The sequence below is a fragment of the Callospermophilus lateralis genome, chromosome X, assembly GCF_048772815.1.
Source record: "Callospermophilus lateralis isolate mCalLat2 chromosome X, mCalLat2.hap1, whole genome shotgun sequence".
In the NCBI taxonomy this organism is placed as follows: Eukaryota; Metazoa; Chordata; class Mammalia; order Rodentia; family Sciuridae; genus Callospermophilus; species Callospermophilus lateralis.
Window position 1 is genome coordinate 32,789,323 of NC_135325.1, and position 22,971 is coordinate 32,812,293.

At 36.9% G+C, this 22,971-nt stretch overlaps 2 protein-coding genes and 1 non-coding gene across 5 annotated transcripts in view; 2 read left to right on the forward strand and 1 right to left on the reverse strand.

Annotated features, from left to right (window-relative positions):
- LOC143639426 (uncharacterized) overlaps positions 1-22,971 on the forward strand; it is an 831,269-nt gene that overhangs the window by 409,989 nt on the left and 398,309 nt on the right.
- Jade3 (jade family PHD finger 3) overlaps positions 1-22,971 on the forward strand; it is a 132,344-nt gene that overhangs the window by 7,643 nt on the left and 101,730 nt on the right. For all 3 annotated transcript variants that reach the window (XM_077107572.1, XM_077107574.1, XM_077107573.1), the window contains one exon: positions 4,706-4,787. The gene's annotated coding sequence lies outside the window, so the exon portion shown is untranslated. The remainder of the gene's footprint in view (positions 1-4,705; positions 4,788-22,971) is intronic.
- On the reverse strand, positions 15,010-15,080 carry Trnaa-ggc (transfer RNA alanine (anticodon GGC)). Its single transcript has one exon. It is a non-coding gene; the product is annotated as a tRNA-Ala (tRNA).

Sequence of the window (22,971 nt, forward strand, 5' to 3'; positions counted from 1 at the left end):
ACATTCTTCACATAACTAACATAGACTTTACAACAGCTGGAGGCCTGAAATGTATTACATAAAGATGCAATTGAATCCTACAAAGGACATGTAGGAAAGTTGAGTACAAGGCTCATTTTACTCATTTTATGCAGCTTAGAGGTGTACATTCTTCCAGAAAATTACCTGGTGATAGAATCTTAGCTTTTCTATTTCCTCCTAGGATAAAAATTAAAAATGAAAAATCCCTGACATTTTAAAAGTCAGTGACTTGGAAAGAGCCATCAAAATTTATAAACATGAATATCATTTGACCCAGCAAATATCTGTAGAAATTTATTCAACAGATATTTCCATATTCATTGAAATATTGCTTATAATAGCAATATTGCTTGTAATACCCCACTGGAGTATCACACTGATATTGCATGATCTCCTGGAGTACAGAGTGAGAAAAAGCAAGAAACAGTATGTATTGTATGCCACATTTATGTGAAATAAATAGTGAATGAGGGCAATAATATATATTTTTAATTTTTATTATTTATTTATTTATCTATTTATTTATTTGTAGTGTTGGGGATTGAACCCAGGGCCTTGTGCATGCGAGGCAAGCACTCTACCAACTGAACTAACTGAGCTATATCTCCAGCCCATACATTTTTAAATATATAGACAAATTTTTTTTCTGGAAGAGCATTCAAATCACTGATGATTTTGGGGGCATGCATGGCCAGGGAGTGGATGGTGCATAAACTTTTATGCATACCTTTTGAATTTTAAGCTATGTGGATATATTTCCATATTTGAAAAATTAATATTTTTTGGTACCTGGGATTGAACCCAGAGGCATTCAACTACTGAGCCACATCCCTAGCCCTTTTTTATATTTTATTTTTAGACAGGGTCTTGCTAAGTTGCTTAGGGCCTCACGAAATTACTAAGACTAGCTTGAATTTGCTATCCTCCTACCTCAGACTCCTGAGCCACTAGAATAACAAGCATACACCACTGTGTTTGGCTAAATGGTTTTGTTTTTTCATTGTTGTTGGGTTTGTTTTTGTTTTTGATTTTTTTTTTTTTTTTTTTTTGGTTCTGAGCCATATCCCCTTTTTATTTTTTTATTTTGAGACAGGTTCTCTCACTAGTTGCTTAGGGCCTTGCTAAATTGCTGAGGTTAACTTTGAACTTGTAATCCTCCTATCTCAGCCTCCTGAGCTGCTGGAATTACAGTCACATACCACCATGCCCAGCCAAATATTTTTTTAAATAGCATATGGTATTGACAATGTGAATTTGCATGGACTCCTTCCTAAATTGACTGGGTCAGAGCTATTCCTGCACAAAAAAAAATATTTCCATTCCTCCCACTAGAAATGCCTAATAGAGATATACTTCTGATTTTTTGTTGTTTTTTTGTTTTGTTTTGTTTTGTTTTGTATTTGGGTGTTGCTGGGGATTGAAATCTGGGCTTTGTTCATGCTAGGCAAGTGCTTTACTACTTAACCATAACTCAAGTCCTAACACACTATCTTAGTTACTATAGCTTTATAGTCTTTAAATCAAGTAATATCAGTATTCGGGCTTTCTTTTTCTTTTTCAGAATTATAGTAGTGAGAGAGAACCACTTATTCCATTCTTAGAAAGCCTTCCATCCTTCATCATTAAGTATAATGTTGGCTGTTGAGATTTTTTTTGTTGTTTTGGTTTGGTAAAGAAAACAGTTAACCTAGTAGGCTAGGCTTGAGGCTGCTATCTTTACAAGGCCTGCTTGCAAGATGGTCCTTTGATGAGTACATGGAAAATTAGTTTTTCTAACATTTTAAAATAAAAGGTTATATTCTACATTAATTTATTCTCTTTTTTTAGTTGTAGACAGACACAATACCTTTATTTTTTTTAATGTGGTACTGAGGCTCGAACCCAGTGCCTCACACATGCAAGGCAAATGCTCTACCAATTGAGCTATAACCCCAGCCCCCATTTATTATTTTTTTCCATGCTCATTAATTTTGTTCATGCCAGTTTCCCACCTTGCCTGATGAATTTCCATCAACATTTCTTTTAGAGCAGGTCTGAAGGCAATAAATTATGTTTTTGTTTGTATGAGAAAGTTTTCATTTTTCCTTTACTTTGGAGGACATTTTGTAGGATATAGAGTTCTATGTTGGCAAGCTTTTCCCCACCTTTGAACATATTACTCCATTATTGCATGGTTTTTGATGAGAAGTCTGCTATAATTCTAAATCCTTATTTCTCTCTAGCTAATGTGTCTTTTTTTTTCCTCTGGCTACCTTTAAGAATTTCTTTTTGTCTTTGATTTTCAGCAGCTTGAATATGATATGCCTAGGTGTGGCTTTAAAAACTTATTTTCATATTTATCCTACTTGGCACTCTGAACTTCTTAAACATCTGGTTTCTTATCTGTCACTAATTTTGCAAAGTTCTTAGCCATTGATTTTCTCCAATAATTCTCCTGTCCTGTTGTTTTCCTCCTTCTGTGATTCCAATTACAGATTTGTTCTTGTCCCATAGTTCTTCAATGCTGTTATATTTTTTCACTCTTGTCTCTTTTTGTTCTAAGTTTTATTGACCTGATCTTGGCTGTACTCTTGAGCCCAATATATGTGTGTGTGTGTGTGTGTGTGTGTGTGTGTGTGTGTGTGTGTGTGTGTATAAATTTTTTAGTTGTAGTTGGACACAATACATTTATTTAGTTATTTATTTATGTGGTGCTGAGGATGGAACCCAGCACCTTGCACGTGCTAGGCAAGTGCTCTACCACTAGGCCACAACCCCAGTCCCCCATTTCTTTAACTCTATATTTTATTTCTAGTATTTCCATTTGATCTTTGTAATAGGTTTGCTAAAATTATCTGTCTGGTCTTAACATATCATACTTTTTATTTTTGGTACCAAGGATCAGGGATTGAACTCGGGGACACATCCTCAGCCTTTTTATTTTTTAATTTGAGATAGGGTCTCACCAATTTTCTTCAGGTCTCACTAAGTTTCTGAGGCTGGCCTTGAACTTAGGATCCTCCTGCCTTAACCTCCCGAGTTGCTGGGATTACAGGCATATGCCACTGCACCTGGCTTTGCTTTTTCCATTAAAGTCTTTAATACATAAACATAATTCTTTTAAATTTCTCTTTTTAAAGAGAGAGAGAGAATTTTAATATTTATTTTTAGTTTTCGGCGGACACAACATCTTTGTATGTGCTGCTGAGGATCGAACCTGGGCTGCACGAATGCCAGGCGAGTGCGCTACTGCTGGAGCCAAATCCCCAGCCCCAATTCTTTTAAATTTCATTTCCAGTAGTCCCAAATATCTGCATCATGCTGAGTTTGTATCTGATGATTGTTTTGTCACTTGGAGTATTTTTTATTCTTTTATTATGCTTTTTTTTTATAAACATACTAAAAGCTAACCATAGGCAGGAGATGCTGAGGTAAATGCTCTATATGTTTGGAGAAGAACATGGGTTCCTTTTACCTAGGCCTTTAGTGTGAAGATTTGTGTTAATGTAGTCAGAAATTGGCCTTTTTTCAATGTTTATTTTTGCTATGGGCACCAGAGATTTCCAGTACCTCTAGTGATAACTTCATTTTGACTCTTTCATGGCTTTGGGTTTTTTCTTTGTGCTATATCATAAGAGCTACCTTATACAACTCACCCAATCGTGTTCTGCTATTCTTATCCAGGTAGCTGATTTGCCAGGTGGTGATTGGTAGGGGAGGAAAGAGTTCTCTGATGATCTGATTAAGCCTGATCCTTAGGCAAAACCTGGGTCTTACAAGATTTCTTATTCTTCCTCCAGAGATGAAGAAGCTTCTTTTTCTTTTTCCCCTGGTTCCTTTCCCCCAAGCTGCAGTGGGTATCCACCAGTGTTCTTAAGCTATAGGTCTTAAAGCCCTTCCCCTGAGGATTAAGCCTTTGGTTCTGTGCCAGAGATAAAGAAAAAGGGGTTCATTGGGTTTCTCAGTGGGTGCTGATTTCCTCAGCCCGCCAGTACTACCATGAGAGCTTTCTGTAAGAATTTTCACGTATCCTCACTGTGAGAGCCTGGCACAATTCCCGAGGGAGGTGGAAACCTCCCTTTGTGGAACTCAGGAGCTTCATACTCTGGCCTCTAGTAATTTGTAAATTTCTAGTTTAATATTTACAGGCTTGTATGCTCGAATCTGTCTCCTTTCAGGCCCCTGTCTCTCCAGATACCAGGATAGTGGTTTGTTCTGACCTTAGTTCTCTGATAGTTCCAAGGAAAGTAGTTCCCTTCTAGTTTGTCTAGTTTCTTTCTTGTTGTAAGGGAGAAAATGTTGGCTTTCCAGGGCTTTACATGTCTGACCTGAAATCTGAGTCCTAAAATTTTCAACTACTGTCTAATGTAGTGTATGACACACAGAAACTCAATACAGATTAGTTTTTTTTTCCTTTTTTACTCTTTTTCTTGCCCTGTTGAATTTTGTGGTTTTATGGCTTAGGGAGCCAGTAATAATTGATTTTGGTTTGGGTTCTACCTGTTTTAGGCTTTAAAACCTCCACACCACTGGCATTATGTTGTGTTTGTCTTGCTGTCTTCAAAATTTTTGTGTCTGCCATTGTAATTATTGAGCATGTCATTAGCACTTAGTAATTTCCTCATTCAAAATTAAAGCATGATTTAGTCTGTCTAGATTATAAGTTTTGTTAGTGATCATTTGTCATTTTTCTCCACATTGCCAGGTACAATACAGTTCAGCAAACATTGGTTGAATGCCCCCTATGAGCAAGACATTAGGTTTGAGTAGAATACGAGCCTGATCTGGTAAGTAGAGTAACTAAGACTTCCAAGGACAATGGAAGGCCTGTGGAAGGAAAGATGTTGCAATTTGCAAAATATCACCATTTCAATCTATAAGGATTTAAAAATCCTTTTAATTATTCTATTTTAAATTATACTAATGATACATGAATGCATTCTAGTAAAAATTTTAAAATTATAGTAAGAACCATGAATGTTCTTGACATCCTCATTCTTTCACATAACTCCTCCCTAGGATTAATGTTGTACTTATATTTGTTTTACTATACAAATTGCTATATGAACTATCATGCCATCTAACAATTTAGAAAAATAATTTTATTTTTAAGGAAATAAACATCCAAATTTATTTAACTTTTTGGGAATCTTTATTTATTTAAAGAGATGACTCTTGACATTTAATTTGAATTGTGATTTGATAATGATGTTTTGTTTCTTATCATAGTGTACCTATTTTAATTTAATACCCTATTGTTAGTGATAGGTGGAATTGTTATAGTAAATACATAAATTAATATTGACTTAAAAGAAAATGACCTATTGACTTTTTTAAAAAAAAATACAGTAAATTGGAATTTTTTGGTTCTGTGCTTTTTAACACATAGATAGATCAGTGTAACCATCACTACAATCAATGTACAGATAGTTCCATTACCCCAAAACACTCCTTTGGGCTAGTTCTTTATTTTTTTCCCTTTTGGTACCAGGGATTGAACCCAGGGCTACTTAACCACTAGCCTAGGGCCTCACTGCTAAGGCTGGCTTTGAACTCAAGATCCTCCTGAGCCAATTGGGACTACAGGCATGTGCCACCACACCTGGCTTGTGCTAATTCTTTAGTCACAGTCTCTTCCCACTTCAACTGTTTCCTTATGGCTTCTTCTCTGCACCACTGACATTCCAACATTTACATTCACCTGAAACCTTCCTGCAACCTTTCTTCACAACAGAAACATCCTTCCCTCTTTGTCCCACCAATCCTGCCTGTGCCAGTTCTTCAATTCTGCAAATTCTATTTCAGCAAGAGACCCTCCCTTCCCCTGTCCCAAACACCACTGTTTGGGGCTCCATCCTTTATTCCATATTCCCCCATTAAATCCTGTCCTTTCTTTACTTTTGGTGCTTAGGGGTTGAACCCAGGAATGGTTTACCACTGAACTGTATCTCTAGACTTTTGTATTTTTTTTTTTTATTTTGAGACAGGAACTTGCCAAGTTGCCAAAGCTGGCCTCAAACTTGGAATCCTCTTGCCTCAGCCTCACAAGTTGCTAGAATTACAGGCATGCATCACCATGTCCAGCAAATCCTGTCTTATCTATTCACTTTGATACCTAATGCCATATTTCCTTACTCTGAGCAATTTCATACACACATGATTTGCAGTTATATGACTAAACTGCCACTTGCAGAGTTGTAAGAACCCTCAAGTTCTCTACATCTTATCTCCCACAAATACATGAAGGAGAATTGCTGCATACTATTCAATTAATGAGCAAACATTACAAAACTGAACTGATAAGAAAAGAAGGATGTGTAGGTTCCTCGTTGCACATACTGGATTTGATCCACTGCCTACTATTTAATTAACAAACCAAACATTATATTTTATGTTGTGTGAAAAATTACATGTAATGTGTTCTAATGGCCACATAAGTCCTATGGGGAGAAAAACAGTTGGAAAAGAAATATGCATTTGGCAGACTGTCAAAAAGAAAACTATTGCTTTGCCATGTTGCCACTGTGAAAAATATAGCTATATGGTCTACTTGAGCAGTGTGACTTCACAGTAGATTGCAAGCAACTTTACCCTGGCTCCATCATGGTTTCTAGCTTTCCCAATGTGATTCCTTATCCACTTAAAATGTTAAAGAACATCAGGAATTTTGTTTTTTCAAATATAGACAAACCTTTGACTGTAAACAACAATATCCTGCTTGTCTCATCTTACACAGGAGAGGTAGGAATGTGTTTATCCATGTTATAAGCCCAAATTTAGCTCTTTCTAGGATAACTAACTTAAATCTAGAAGAAACTTTTTATGCTACTAAATAAATGAACCTATAGGGCTCCAGTTCTGTCCTTTAGTCCCTTAAGGAAAATCCATATAGGTACTTGCCTTTAGGAAGACTGTCTAGCAATGATCTCAGTACCACCACACTCCAGCTATAATTCAACTTCCTTTCATACTATTGTCCATAAAGATGCAGTCTCTAAAGTCCTCTCCTCTTCCTTATACTCCTATTACCACCCCTGCCACTAGCTACCACCAAACTCTAACTGCTCACTGCACAGTACGGTAGTATCCCTACTTCTGAGAGCCTGGTAGTGAAAGTCCCCACACACCCAATTATAATCTTTCTACCATCCTTACCTATTATTTCTCAAATCCTCTTTTCTACCCACTCCATCCAAATGTGCATTCTCTAAAGTCTAAACATATCATGAGTCATCATGCTCCTCTGTACCACCTCTGTCTAGTGTTCTCCACATTCCTCTGGGTTTGTTCCACCCTGGATGTTCCTCAAAAGCTCATCTTTTTCACCTCAGTGATTCTAAACACCCCTGAAGCTCCACAGTACTAAATTTACTCAATACTCATTTACCCAAATGGGATGGTGTGATAAGAGTAATGTTATTTGTAATTGGCCACAATGTTGTTTAATTTTTGTAGCACACCTTTTTGCAGTGTGACTTTGCAGCTCCTATCAAGAGATGGAGATGGGCATGGTGGCGCATGCCTGTAATCCCATTGGCTTGGGGGGCTAAGGCAAGAGGATTGCGAGTTCCAAGCCAGTGAGGTGCTAAGCAACTCAGTGAGCCCCTGTCTCTAAATAAAATACAAAAAAGGGCTGGGGAGCTGGTGTTGTAGCTCAGTGGTAGAGCACTCGCCTAGCATGTGGGAGGCACTGGGTTCGATCCTCAGCACTGCATATAAATAAATAAAGAAAGATCCATCAACAATGGATAAAAATATTTTTTAAAAAGAGCTGGGGATGTGGCTTAGTGGGTTAAGTGCCCCAGAGTTCAATCCTCGATACAAAGAGCGGGGGGAGGGGAGGGAGGGAGGGAATCTGTTTCTCTACTCTTTGAATCTGGGATGTTCTCATGTTTTCATTTGGCCAACAAAATGCAGTGTGAGTTACTATGGGTGACTTCTGAGCTTAGGTCTAAAGTCTTATAGCTTCCCTCTTGCTCCCTGGGAACCCTGAAGCAACTAGGCCTGGCTAGCAAAAGAGATGATGTGAAGAGAGGCTCAGTCAACAGTCAACCATCAGACATGTGACTAAGACCCTCTCAGATCATTTAGCCCCATTCACATTGTAACATGACTGTCACTGCATGACAGATGCTAGGAAAGATGAATATAACACCCACCCAGCTGATACTAGCCCAAATTGCTATCCACAGAATTATAAGCAAATAAAATGGTTGCTATTTTAAGCCACTAAATTTTGGGGTGATTTAAAGATCAATAAATAACTAAAAGGTCAGGGTTTGTACTCTCAAATCCCCAGGCTCAGAGAGAGCATGCACACAGCAAGTTTTCAGTAAAAGATTGTTGTGGATCACTGTCATTGTGGTGTCACTCCTGACTTTGCTTGAGAGACAACCAAGCTTCTCAATTCTCATGTCTCTCCCTCCCTCTCACAACAATTCAAAGCTTGACCTCATTAGATTTTTCCATAACACCTTGCAGTTCTTCTTTGTTCAATTGGATCAACATTTATGCATTTGCCCCCATCATAGCCCCATGACAGTTCATACCCCTCTATCAGGTCCATGTTGTATCCCTCCTACTTAACCTGATTCACTAACCCTGTGGAGTCAATCCATTGATTTCCTCAATGTTGTAAAAGCCGTTTCCAGCCTCCCAATTGTCCATCATCACTCTGAACTCTCACTACCTGAATCACATGTGTTTATAATTACCATGAACCTTAGAGATTATTTGGAACGATCCCTTCCAGTTATTGCATTAGCAATGCCCACCCAGGTGAGAAATAATAGATGACTTACTCAAGGTCACATGATGGCAATGTCATGACTAGAATCCACATCTCATGGAGATTATTGCCTAGTAGATTGCTTATTTGTTTTCTTCCCTCACTTGCCTGGTTCATGTGTATGAAGCTGTATCAGTGATTACATCATGGAAGTTCTTTGGAGATGGGCATAATACCTTTTATTTCTGCCTTTTCACACTCACCTGCTTATCCCCAAAGACTAATAAGTGACTACTAGATGCATTAATAGCCAATAAATACTTGTTCATGAATTGACATTTAAATAGCAATTGTGCTTGGAACTCTTCTATGTCTTACTTGTGGTGATAATTACAACTATATACATTTGTCAAAATTTGAACTGTACATTAAAAAGGGTAAATTATACTGTATGTAAATTTTTTTTTGTACCAGGGATTTAACCTAAGGGGGCTTAACCACTGAGCCACATTCCCAGACCTTATTTTTTTTTGAAACAAGGTTTTGGTAGGTTGTTTAGGGCCTCTGCAAGTTGCTGAGGCTGGCTTTGAATTTACAATCCTCCTCCCTCAGCCTCCCAAGTCATTAGGATTAGAGGCATTTCTACAATGACTGGTTTGCTGTATATAAATTGTTTTAAATTAAGATATAATTCAAATCAATCATGCATGGGAAATTTCATTTATTTGATAAATGTGGCTAAATATATAGGTAACTTGGTACTATACATAATGGGCAGTTATTAATGTTAGTTTCCTTCTTTCTTATATACAAATGCTTCATGATCACCTCTCTAGGCTGCTAACAAAAGCATTCTTGTCCTAGGAGATAGCTGGATCTCAGATGTCTTCTAAGATTCTATGATTGTTTTATTTTTTATTTATTTTTTTTAATTTTATTTTTTTATTGGTTATTCAAAACATTACAAAGATTGCAGAATCACATCGGTTACACATCCACATTTTTACATAATACCATAATAGTAACTGTTGTATTCTGCTACCTTTCCTATCCTCTACTAACCCCCCTCCCCTCCCCTCCCATCTTCTCTCTGTACCCCATCTACTGTAATTCATTTCTCTCCTTATTTTTTTCCCATTCCCCTCACAAACTCTTATATGTAATTTTGTATAACAATGAGGGTCTCCTTTCATTTCCAAGCAATTTCCCTTTTCTCTCCCTTTCCCTCCCACTTCATGACTCTCCTTAATGTTAATCTTTTCCTCCTGCTCTTCCTCCCTGCTCTGTTCTTGGTTGCTCTCATTATATCAAAGAAGACATTTGGCATTTGTTTTTTAGGGATTGGCTAGCTTCACTTAGCATAATCTGCTCTAGTGCCATCCATTTCCCTGCAAATTCCATGATTTTGTCATTTCTTAGTGCTGCGTAGTACTCCATTGTGTATAAATGCCACATTTTTTTTATCCATTCATCTATTGAGGGGCATCGGGGTTGGTTCCACAGTCTAGCTATTGTGAATTGTGCTGCTATGAACATCGATGTGGCAGTATCCCTGTAGTACGCTCTTTTGAGGTCTTCAGGGAATAGTCCGAGAAGGGCAATAGCTGGGTCAAACGGTGGTTCCATTCCCAGCTTTCCCAGGAATCTCCATACTGCTTTCCATATTGGCCTCACCATTTTGCAGTCCCACCAGCAATGTATAAGAGTACCCTTTTCCCCACATCCTCGCCAGCACTTGTTATTGTTCGACTTCATAATGGCTGCCAATCTTACTGGAGTGAGATGGTATCTTAGGGTGGTTTTGATTTGCATTTCTCTGACTGCTAGAGATGGTGAGCATTTTTTCATGTACTTGTTGATTGATTGTATGTCCTCCTCTGAGAAGTGTCTGTTCAGGTCTTTGGCCCATTTGTTGATTGGGTTATTTGTTTTCTTATTGTTTAATTTTTTGAGTTCTTTGTATACTCTGGATATTAGGGCTCTATCTGAAGTGTGAGGAGTAAAAATTTGTTCCCATGATGTAGGCTCCCTATTTACCTCTCTTATTGTTTCTCTTGCTGAGAAAAAACTTTTTAGTTTAAGTAAGTCCCATTTGTTGATTCTTGTTTTTAACTCTTGTGCTATGGGTGTCCTATTAAGGAATTTGGAGCCCGACCCCACAATATGTAGATCGGAGCCAACCTTTTCATCTATCAGACGCATAGTCTCTGATTTGATATCAAGGTCCTTGATCCATTTTGAGTTAACTTTTGTGCATGGCGAGAGGAGGGGATTCGGTTTCATTTTATTGCATATGGATTTCCAGTTTTCCCAGCACCATTTGTTGAAGATGCTATCCTTCCTCCATTGCATGCTTTTAGCCCCTTTATCGAATATAAGATAGTTGTAATTTTGTGGATTGGTTTCTGTATCCTCTATTCTATACCATTGGTCCACCCGCCTGTTTTCTATGATTGTTTTAAAGGGTAAATAACTGTCTTAGAATGCTTGTGTAAAGTAAAAATATATAAGCATAACCATACTATTCTAAAAATAAACCCTATTAACATAAATCATTTAAAATAAGACAAAAGGATAACTGAAGGTTTTTAAAGTGTCATACACAAGCATTGGCTGAGAGGCCCACCTGCATTATTAGTTCTCTAGGGGACTGAATCATTGTTTGGCTCATTGTTCCTAATTGAGTGTGGTCTAGAGTATTTTTGTTTGTTTGTTTTTGTTTGAACTGGGAATCAAACTTGGGGCACTTTACCATTGTGCTATATCACCAGCCCCTTTTTAAAATATATTTAATTTTGAGATAGGATCTTGCCCAGATGCTGAGGCTGGCCTCAAACTTGTGATCCTCCTACCTCAGCCTCCCGGGTTGCTGGTATTTCAGGTGTGCAGCACTGCACCCAGTAGGGTCTAGTCTTTTCCAAGTAACATAGTTAATCTATAGATTTTTTTTTCTCTGGTAAAAAATGCCAAACATTCTGTTTGGTAGAAGAAATCATCTGAAAGACTTCAGATTACCTTTCCTATAGAGCACACTTTTCTATCTAGTTCTAGCATTCTTACTTTCAGGGCTTATGTGACCAAGTCTCTCAAACATTCTTTGAATCAGCTTTACGTCCTGTTGATTCTCTCATTAATAAGTTAAATAAGTCTTTGATATGTGTTCATGCTCTGTTTGTATATGAATCATGTTTTTATTTTGAAAATTATATTTTGATACCAAAGCATTCTACAACATTTCATGTAGTTCAATTCCCATCCTTCACAAAGTCCCTGAAATCCATTACTGGATTGCTATTTTTAAAATTTTTTTTTAGTTATACATTGACACAATATCTTTATTTTGTTTATTTATTTTTATGTGGTGCTAAGGATTGAACCCGGGGTCTGCCACGTGCGAGGCGAGCACTCTACCACTGAGCCACAACCCCAGCCCCGTGGATTGCTATTTTTTATGCTATGCCAGATCCTTGGAATCTCTTTGTGGTTATACTAGTACCTGAAGAGGTCTTCACAGGAAAAGACTAGTTACCTCTGCAGGTACTCAGAAACACTGCAGAAAGACCTTTCTGGAACTACTCACAAAATGTGAAACTAATGTCCCTTCCCATCATGTTCCTATGATCCATCATGTTCCTATGATATCTTTAAGCTGAGAGGTTGACATGAAGAAACCTTTGTCTTAGGAGATTCAGAGCAGACAGATTCAAATGGGGCCCTTCTTTCTTGTCAAACACTAGTCCTATAATCCACTTTTGCTAGTAATGGTCATAAAATAACTATACTGTAGCAATAAAAATTGATAAACTACCACCTGCCTTAAAAATCTAATAACTTTGGCAAAATATACTTCAGCTTGTGATATAGCCTCCTTTTCCCTGACAGGTTTTATTTTAATATTTTTCACACTAAATAGCATAATCTAATCAACAGATTCAGAAAATGCCCAGTGTGTTTTGGGCACTGTGCTTGGCCTTGTGTACCCTACTTTCTCTAATCCCAAACAGACTCCTCCAGTATTTTTTAAATCATTAATTTGTAGTTGTCTGAATAAAAACAGAAAAGAGCCCAAATATAAGCTTGCAGTGTGCTCTGTCAGTACCCAAAGGACTCAATGGAATCAAACAAAAGTGTGAATCTCTTTTTTTTAATATATTTTTTAGTTGTTGATAAAAAATATTTTATTTATTTGTATGAGGTGCTGAGAATTGAACTGAGTACCTCACACATGCCAGACAAGTGTGCTACCACTGAGCCACAACCCTAGCCCTATGAATCTCTTTTACATTAATAAAAACCTTAATTATCTATATGACCATTGAATGTATTAAATATGTGCAAATCTGAAACATTCTGAGAAACAAGAAAAGGTTAAAACTTATTTCACTAAAACTTATTTCACTAACTCTGGTATTTATAACTAATCTAATTCAGTTCAACAATTTGATTAAAACAAATATCTTAAAGTAAAAAGTAAAACTCACAAATAATTCAGGCATGGTGCCTATTATACAAAGAGACAAAAGTGCCAACTTTCCATGCAGCATAAGTAAGCCTTTGCAGAGGAATCTGAATCGAATTCTAAATATCAGGGAGCAGGGCATGGACTGGGCTAAGGGTATGGGACAGGATTAGAGGAAACAATTTCAACCTACTTTTTTTGCTGGTAATTATTTAAAAACAAAGCAAAACAGAAATTTCAAAAACCTCTTATGTTTTACAATAAAGAATTTTTGCAAAAATCAATCAATCTGGCCAGCTCTTGCCTCAGGATGTAGAGATCTGGAAGGAGTGTTGCTCCCATCCTTACTATTAAAAAAAAAAAAAGCTGGACTAATGTCAAATTTATGACTTTTATCAAATCCATAACAGAATTTTCTCAAGTATTTGTTGAGATAAGTATTTTTCAAGTATTTTTCCCATTTTAAAATTGAGTTGCTTTTCTTACTGTTGAGTTTTTGAGACTTATTTTTTCAATATTCTGGATAAAAATACTTTATAGTTATGTGATTTGTTAGCAAATGTTTTGTTTCTGTTGGTAGCTTGGCTTTTATTATCTTTTTAAAAATATTTTTAGTTGTAGCTGGACACAATACCTTTATTTATTTATTTTTATGTGGTGCTGAGGATCGAACCCAGGGCCTCACACATGTGAGGCAAGTACTCTACCACTGAGCCACAACCCCAGCCCAATTATCTTAAATGTGTCATTTACCAAACAAGATTCTAATTTTAGTGAAGGGTTTTGCATTTGGACTCGTATCTAAGAACCCTTTTTTTAACCTTAGGTTGAGAAGATTTTCTAATATGGTTTCTTCTAAAACTTTGCTTGCTTGCTTTTGTTGTTGTTTGCAGTATTGAGATTGAAACCAAAATCTTGTGCTTGCTAGTCAAGTGCTCTACCACAGAGTTACATCCCCAGCCCTTTTTTGTCTTTTTTAAATTTCTTTTGTGAACACAATCTTTATTTATTTTTTATGAGGTGCTGAGGATCAAACCCAGTGCCTCACACATGCTAGGCAAGTTCTCTACCACTGAGCTACAATCCCAGTCCTTTTAAATTTTATTTTGAGATAGTCTCTGGTAAGTTCCCCAGGTTGGCCTTGAATTTGCATTCCTCCTGCCTCAGCCTTCTGAGGAAATGGGATTACTGGCATGTGCCACCATGCCTGGCCTACTAGTCTTTGTATCTCAGAGGTGTGTTGAAGCCTCCAAGTGGAATTGACATTGTCTCATTTTTGGTCCCATAGTTTGCTTCACGTATTTTCAAGCACTAATTGTTAAGTGTTTACATATTAGCATTATGTCATTTCTCTCGTATTCCTTTTTGTAATTTTCTTTTCTCTGAATTTTTTTTCACCACTGCGTCATATGTCCTTTTTCACACTTTCACTTTTCACCTTATTATATTTGAAGTAATTTTCTTACAGATATCATGATGTTGGGTTATGTTTTTAAAATATATTCTGACAATTTTTGTCTTGGTGGGGTACCAGGGTTTGAACTCAGGGACACTTAACCACTGAGCCACGTCCCCAACCCAATTTTGTATTTTATTAGAGACAGGGTCTCACTGAGTTGCTTAGTGAATTCACAGTCCTCCTGTCTCAGCATCCTGAGCTGCTGGGATTACAGGTATGCTCCACTGTGCCTGGCAATTTTTTTCTTTTAATTAGTATTACACATAATATAATTACACAGACCATTACATATAATATAATTATTGCTATGCTTGGTTTAGATCTGCCATTTCATTCTTTCTTTCTTTGAGCTACCTTTGTGTTTGTTTGATGCTGGGGATTGAACCCAGGACCTCATGCATGCCAAGCATGTGCTTTACCACTGAGCAATACCCCTAGCCTTACCTCTGTTTTTAGAGCAGGAATTGGCATATACAGCCTGCCTGCCAAATCTAGCCTGCTTCTTTTTTTTTTTTTTTTCATATAGCCCACAAGCTAGGAATGCCTTTTTAATTTGCTTTTAAATGGTTGGAAAAAAATCAAAAGTAGAATAATATTTTATGACATGTAAAAATTATATGAAATTCAAATTTCAGTGTCTATGGAACATAGCTACATTCATTTATTTACATATTGTCTGGTTTCTTTTACACTATAATGGTATAAAGTTGAATAGTTAGAACAGACTGAATGACCTGCAAAGTAAAAAATATTTCTTGTCTAGCCCTTTATAGAAGTTTGCTAATTCCTGGTTTAGAATAATTTCCAGTGTATCAGATTAAAGTGTCAGTGATCTGAACTGTTGAAAGGGTAGCTAGAATTTAAACTTTGCTTTTTGCTTTTTTTTTTTTGTTGTTGTTGTTGTTGTTGTGGTTGTTTTTCAGTACTGGGGATTGAACCCAAGGGTGCTCTATCAGTGAGCCACATTCCCGGCCCTTTTAAAATTTTTTATTTTGAAACAAGATCTCACTAACTTGCTAAAGCAGGCCTTGAACTTGTGACCTTCAGGCTTTAGCCTCCCAAGTCACTGGAATTACAGGTGTGTGCCACTATGCCTGGCTAAACTTTATTCTTTGAATAAGTATTTATAGGTGCAAAAAATGTTAGAAGAGTTAACTGATTACAGTTAACATATATTAAACATATTTCAAACCCATAGCATTATTGTACATTATCTGTGTGCTGAGGATCAACCCCAGGGCCTTGTGCATGCTAGACTAGTGCTGTACCACTGAGCTATAGTCCCAGCACTATTTGTACTTTTAAAATTAACCCTTCAGGAGAAATTGATTGAAGGAAAAGCCAGAACCATGTCTGCCTAGTTATTTGAAGAAGATTCTCATTTTATGATGGAGGCAATTGAGGCCTGAGTGTGAGGAATTTGGGAAGATTTTGGCTGGAGGAGATAAAGGCTTTTATGTAAAATTCTGTTTTCCTAGTTATGAGTTGGGCTTTTTACAGATTTAGTTATCTGGTTGCCTTTCTATAGGTTCCTTTTGAGATGGGGATTTCTCTGTGGCTAGTGAGAGGAAATGACTGGTATCTTAAATGAAAAGAAAAATCTAACTCTGATCAGAAACTCAGCCTGCCTTTGTCCCTTATCCATCCAACAGGCCTTTCTTTTTTAAGAGAGAGAGAGAGAATTTTTTAATATTTATTTTTAGTTTTTGGTGGACACAACATCTTTATTTTTTATTTTTATGTGGTTCTGAGGATTGAACCCAGCGCCCCGCGCATGCCAGGTGAGTGCATTACCGCTTGAGCCACATCCCCAGCCCCAACAGGCCTTTCTTCTAGGCCTGCAGACCTACCATGCCAGGTGGAATCAGAAGTCCACTGAGAAATTTGTAACCTGATTCTTCTTGCCTCTTCCCGTCTTTTCCCTTCCATCTCAAGACCAAATGAACCACATCTGTACTATGCATGCATTTAAGGATCTTGTAAGCTTGACAAGTCATCTTCTATTACCCATTGAAATTGATGTTCCTTAAGTGGGTCACCTAAGAACCTAGAAATAATCAATTTACAGTACATAGTGCACATTACTTTTGAGTATAAGTATTATTGTCTTGATTTGGAAAGTTTCCTTTTGGGTGTCAGAAGAACAAATATCTCTTTGTACTATGTACACATATATTTTTTATTCATATGTATTTCTATATCTATATATTCACTCCTGGATCTTTTTTTATTATCATGAAATATAGCTGTCCTGGGTTACATCATCATTTTTAACCTTTCACTAGCTTTTATAGTTATCTACCTTCCAGAACAGTCTTTAACCATGCCCAGTTTACCCTGGAGGTATCTGTAGTGATTTCCTGAATTGGTATTCTAGAGTACCACATGTCATTCCCCTTCTCTCCTATTTCTTCTTAGCACTCTTGGTGACCTCTGAGGCAGGGTCCTTGCTTGCCTGCTATTTTTTTTCATCACTTGGAGCCTCCTCTTTTATATTTGCTGAACCCTTAATCCTGCTGATTCCATAGACTCTACTCATTTGTGTGACCCATTCCTGCACTACTCAGCTAAGGGTACTAGTGTCTGTACTAAGACTCTTGGCTCTCTCCACCTACTGCAGCTGGGGCTTCTGGGGCTGTATGTTGTTTATGTCAGCTTGTTTATATTTGTGTGAAAAGTGTCTCTCTTACTGATTCCTTACAAGCTACCTGAGCTAAAAGAATAACATGAGTAACACTCTTCATACCACTTTATGAATTACTACCCTCTCATACCTTGTGGTATTATGACTAGATCTAGTTGGTGCATCACCATGTTCTCGAAAGTTGCCAAGCTCTACATATTTAGAAAAAGAGAGACAACATTTATATAATTTTTATTATACTATTTGTTATAATTGTTCTATTTGTTATTAATTATTCTTATTAATCTCTTACTGTGCCTAATTTATAAATTACTTTTCATAGGTATGTATGAATAGGAAAACTATAGTATAGTCATACATCCCTTAACAACAGGAATATGTTTTTCCCCCTTTTGGTACCAGGGATTGAACCCAGCATTGCTTAACCACTGAGTCATATCCCCACCCCTTTTTATGTTTTTTTTTTTTTTGAAACAGGGTCTAACTAAATCCTTAGGGCCTCACTAAGTTGCTGAGGTTGGTCTTCAACTTGCAATCCTCCTGCCTTAGCCTCCTGAGTTGCTGGGATTACAGGTGTGCACCACCCATGCCTGGCTAACAACAGGATATATTCTAAGAAACACATCAGTTTTTTTGGAATGTATAAACATCAAAGAGCATATTTACACAAACTGAGAAAGCCATGACATCACTTGATGCTAGAATTGAATGTATGTATGTATTTATAATTTTTTATTTGTTATTTTTAGATATATGTGACAGTAGAATATATTTTGACATTTTATACATACATGGAATATAACTTCCCATTCTTTTGTTTGTACATGATATAGAGTTATACTGGTTGTGTATTCATATATGAACAGAGGAAAGTTATGTCTGATTCATTCTGTCTATTCCCATTCCCCCTCCCTTCCCTTCATTCCCCTTTGCCTAATCCAATTAATTTCTATTCTTCTCTCTCCACCATTGTGTATTAGCATCCACATATCAGAGAGAACATATGACCTTACAAGGTGATATTTTATGACCTCCACATTTAATATACATCGGGTACATCTAAACATCCAGACAATAGAATTTTATGGAACCACCATATCATTGTTGACTGAAATTCCATTATATAGTGTATGACTGAATATATATGGTATCATCACTACTCTTGCACTTTGAGGCCATTATTAAGTAAAATAAGCATTATTTGAACAAAAGTAATACCTTGACAAAAACCGAAATGGCTTTAGTACTACCCATGGTTTAAGGCATCCACTGGAGGTCTTAGATGTATCCCCTGTTGATAAGGAGGACCATTGTAATGTTTTTGAGATTTATCCATGTTGTCTTATGTACCAAGTAGTCCATCTTATTTCATTGCATAAATCCATCAAAATTTGTTTATTCTCTTGTTAATGGACATTTTGGGTTTAGTCTTAGTGTAGTTTTTGATTTGTAGTTCTCTGATGGCTAATACTATTTGACCTTTTTTCATGAGTTTATCACTGTTTGAATATCCTCTTATGAAGATATACTCTTCTAGGGCATGCCTCCAATGACCTACTTCCTCCAACTAAGCCCCACATCCTTTAGCTTTTGCCAGTTTTCTGTTGGGTTATCTGTCTTATTAATTTGTTGGAATTCTTTATGTAGCCTCAATTTGAATCCATTCTAGTCTAAGACCTGACTTTTGACTACCTTAAGAATATCCTTTTCATATAAAAAACTGGTTATGTTAGTCAGATTTCTGTTGCTATGACAAAATACCTGAACAAAACAATTTAGAGGAGGAAAGATTTTTTTTGGTTCATGGTTTCAGAGGTTTCCGTCCAGTTATCTAGTTTCATTTTTTCTGGTTCTGTGGGTGAGATAGTACATCATGGCAGAAGGGCATAGTGGAGCAAAGCTGCTCGCTTTGGGGTAGCCAGGAAGCAGGGGTAGGAGGAGGAACACATACACACATACAAGGAGGAGGAACACATAAAAAGACAAGATACACTCTTCTAGGGCATGCCTCCAATGACCTACTTCCTCCAACTAAGCCCCACATCCTTTAGCTTCTACCATGTCCCAATAGTCCATTCAATTATGAACCCATCAATAGTCCATTCAATTATTAACCCTCATGGGCTAATCACTTTCCAAAAGCCCCCCCCTCTGAACATTGCTTCACTGAGGACCAAGCCTTCAACTCATGAGACTTTGGGGGACATTTCATATACAAACCTTAACATCTGCAGAGGAGTATTTATAACAGCTTTATTCACAGTAATCAAAAACTGGAAACAGCCAAAATGCTGTTCAGTGGTTGAATAGTTAAACATACTATGGTACGTGTATTCAATGGAATAAAAGGAATGTAGTTTCATTACATGAAAAAAACTTGGATGGATCTCAAAGTGTTACACTGAATGAAAAAAGCCAGTTTCAAAAGTTTACATATTATATGATTTCATTTATATACCATCCTTAAAATGACAACTTATTTGAGGTATAATTTACAAACCACAAAACTCAGATCATATATGTTTATATAAAATTTCATATACATTTTCAAAACTTACATTTAAGTATATAATTCAATGCTTTTTAATTACCAAGTTATGCAACCATATTCACAATCCAATTTTAGAATATTTCTTTCACCCTACTAAAATCTTTTGTGCCCATTTGTAGTCACTCTACTCTCCTCCTCCTGGCCTTAGGCAATCACAAATCAACTTTCTTCCTCATTTAGTGGACATTTTATATAAATAGAATCATACAACAAAACATATGCTTTCTTACATCTGGCTTCTTCATGTAACATAATATTTTAGGTTTATCAGTGGTTGTACCATGTGTCAAATATAATAAAAATTACTAAATAGTTTTCTGTTACATGGATATACCACACTGTGATTATGCATTTGCCAGTGTTTGGGGTTCTCATGAATAATGCTGCAGTGAACATTCATGTCCATGTCATGTCCTTGTATAGACATGAGTTTTCATTTCTCTTGGGTCAATTTCTAGGAATAGAATTGCTAAGCTATATGATAAATTTACCTTTAACTTTTAAAAGAAACTATCAAACTTTTCCTAAGAGGTTGAATTGTTTTATTGTCCCTTCAGCAATTCCTAGAGAATGTAGCTTGTATACTTGAAAAGTAGGTATGTTTTGTTTGTCTTGAAGTGATTTGTAGATGCTAGTTAGGTCTGTTTTTGTTGTTGTTGTTTTATTTAATGCTGGGGATTAAACCCAGGAGTGCTTTGTCACTGAGCCACATCCCTAGTCCTTTTTTTTTTAGACAGTGTCTCCCCAAGATGCTGAGGCTGGCCTCAACCTCTCAATCCCGTGCCGTAGCCTTCTGTGTCTCTGAGATTACAGGCATGTGCCACCTAGCCTAGCCCCTTTTATAATGTTTTCTATATTCTTGCTGATTTTCATTCTAGTTGTTGTTGTTGTTATTATTGACAGGATCTTGCTGAGTTGGTAAGTGCCTCGCTAAATTGCTGAGGCTGGCTTTGAACTCTTGATCCTCTTGCCTCAGCCTCCCTGGCCACTGGGATTACAAAACGTGCACCACCACACCTAGCTCCTATTTTCTATTTCTAAAGTTGCCATTTGGTTATATGTTTTCTCCTTACTGGTACTTTCTGTTTTAAATTTCTTTTTTTTTTGAATTTTTTAATATATATATATTTTTTTTTAGTTCTCGGCGGACACAACATCTTTGTTTGTATGTGGTGCTGAGGATCGAACCCGGGCCACACACATGCCAGGCGAGCGCGCTACCACTTGAGCCACATCCCAAGCCCTGTTTTAAATTTCTTTACAGTGGTTCAAGTTTGATGATGGCTCATTTGAGCATTTTTATAATAGTTGCTTTACGTTCTTGTTAGATAATTTCAAAATGTGTGTCATCTCATTGTTGGGATGGGTTGTCTTTTCTCATGTGAATTGTCATTTTTGTGGTTATTTGGGTACTGAATTATTTTGGATTTTATCCTGGACATTTTGAATATTATGAGATTTTGGATCTTGTTTCAAATGATGGAGAATGTTGATATATTTGTTTTAGTGACAATTAACCTAGTTAGGTTAGACTACAAGTTCCAACTTGCTTTCTGTGGGCTGTAAGTTCAATATCAGTTCAGAATTCAATGCTTTTCCAATGGTATTCAGATTTATCCCATGTATGCTATCAAATAGTTAGTAGGGGACCTGGGTGTGTGTTAACTAAGTTCTCCAAGTCTTTAACATGCTAATTAGGATCCAATCTACCTGAGCCATTGGAAGTGATCCCTGTAGTTCATAAGAAGCTTTATGAGTTTGCTTTCCTGAGTTCTTCCCTCCTTGTTATTTCCCTTGTATTTTCATGTTTCCTAGGGCTTCCTTTTTTGGTCCTCTAGTCATAAACCACCTACTTTCACAATGCACCACCTCTGGGCACAGGAGGCAGATGAACAGAGAAAGAAAGTAAAATAAAATGATGGGATTTGACTTTGCCCTTTTGAAGCCATTGATGGTTCACCAAATGGAAGGAAGCTTCCTCTTCCTCAGAGTTTTAATTCCAAATGTTGTCTCCAGATGTCAACCACTGGCATTGCTGCAGCTGCTGCTGCAGCCTTCAATATAGGATTTTCCAGACACAAGTGAGGGGAGGAAAAGGAGAGAGAAAAACCCAGGGAATTTCCCTTCCACCTTTTCTGAGCTTTAGTAGTTCCTATTACAAAAAATTAAAAAACAAAACATTTTGAACCAGAACTCATGCTCTACCCACAGCACTTTTAGATTATGTTGAATTTTTTTTTATTGGTTGTTCAAAACATTACAAAGCTCATGATATATCATCTTTTATACATTTGACTCAATTGGGTTATGAACTCCCATTTTGACCCCAAATACAAATTGCAGAATCACATCGGTTACACACTCACATTTTTACATAATGGCATATTAGTGACTGTTGATTTTGAGCCAGAGAATACTTGAGGAAAAAAATGTGGTAAAGTTGCTACCAGTTTTTCACATTCTGGTGTTCTTTCCTGATTACCTTATGTATTCCTTTAAGAGTTCTATACTAGCTGCCCCATGCATTCTTTTTTTTTTTTCCCGTCTTTTTTTTTTTTTTTTTTTTTTTGGTGCTATCAAACTCAAGAGACTTGCATATGTTAAGCAGGTGCCCTACCACTGAGCTACATTCCCAGCCCTGCCCATTCATTCTTTACAGATTTTATAGTTTTGGTAGACAGAAAGATGGATGGTATTATTCCTTCTTACCTGGAACCAGAAGTCTTAACTGATACTTTAATGGCTATTTTGGGTTGACACCTCCCCCAGAGTATTTATATCTCTGAAATACTTGTTTCAGAGATGTAGAAGTTAGACAAAAGTTGTTAAGGGTAAGCTAAAGAGCTGTGCTATTATGCCCCCTAAAAACAGAGCCACTTTTCTGAAGGCATTCCTGATAATCTCATCCTTATTGGGAGGCACAGTTCTTTGTCCTCATCTAGCGTATCTTTGACTTCATAGTTTTCCTTAGCCCTGCCTCTCTGTCACATTCTTTTGCCTATCTCCTGTTTTCTAGTAACCTTTGCCCTCCAGATCTTGATTCATCAACCTCTTTTTCCCCACCCCATTTGTCTTGGGTTTTCCCCACACTTTCTCCTTCCTAACATTATAGTCTTCCTAACATTATAGT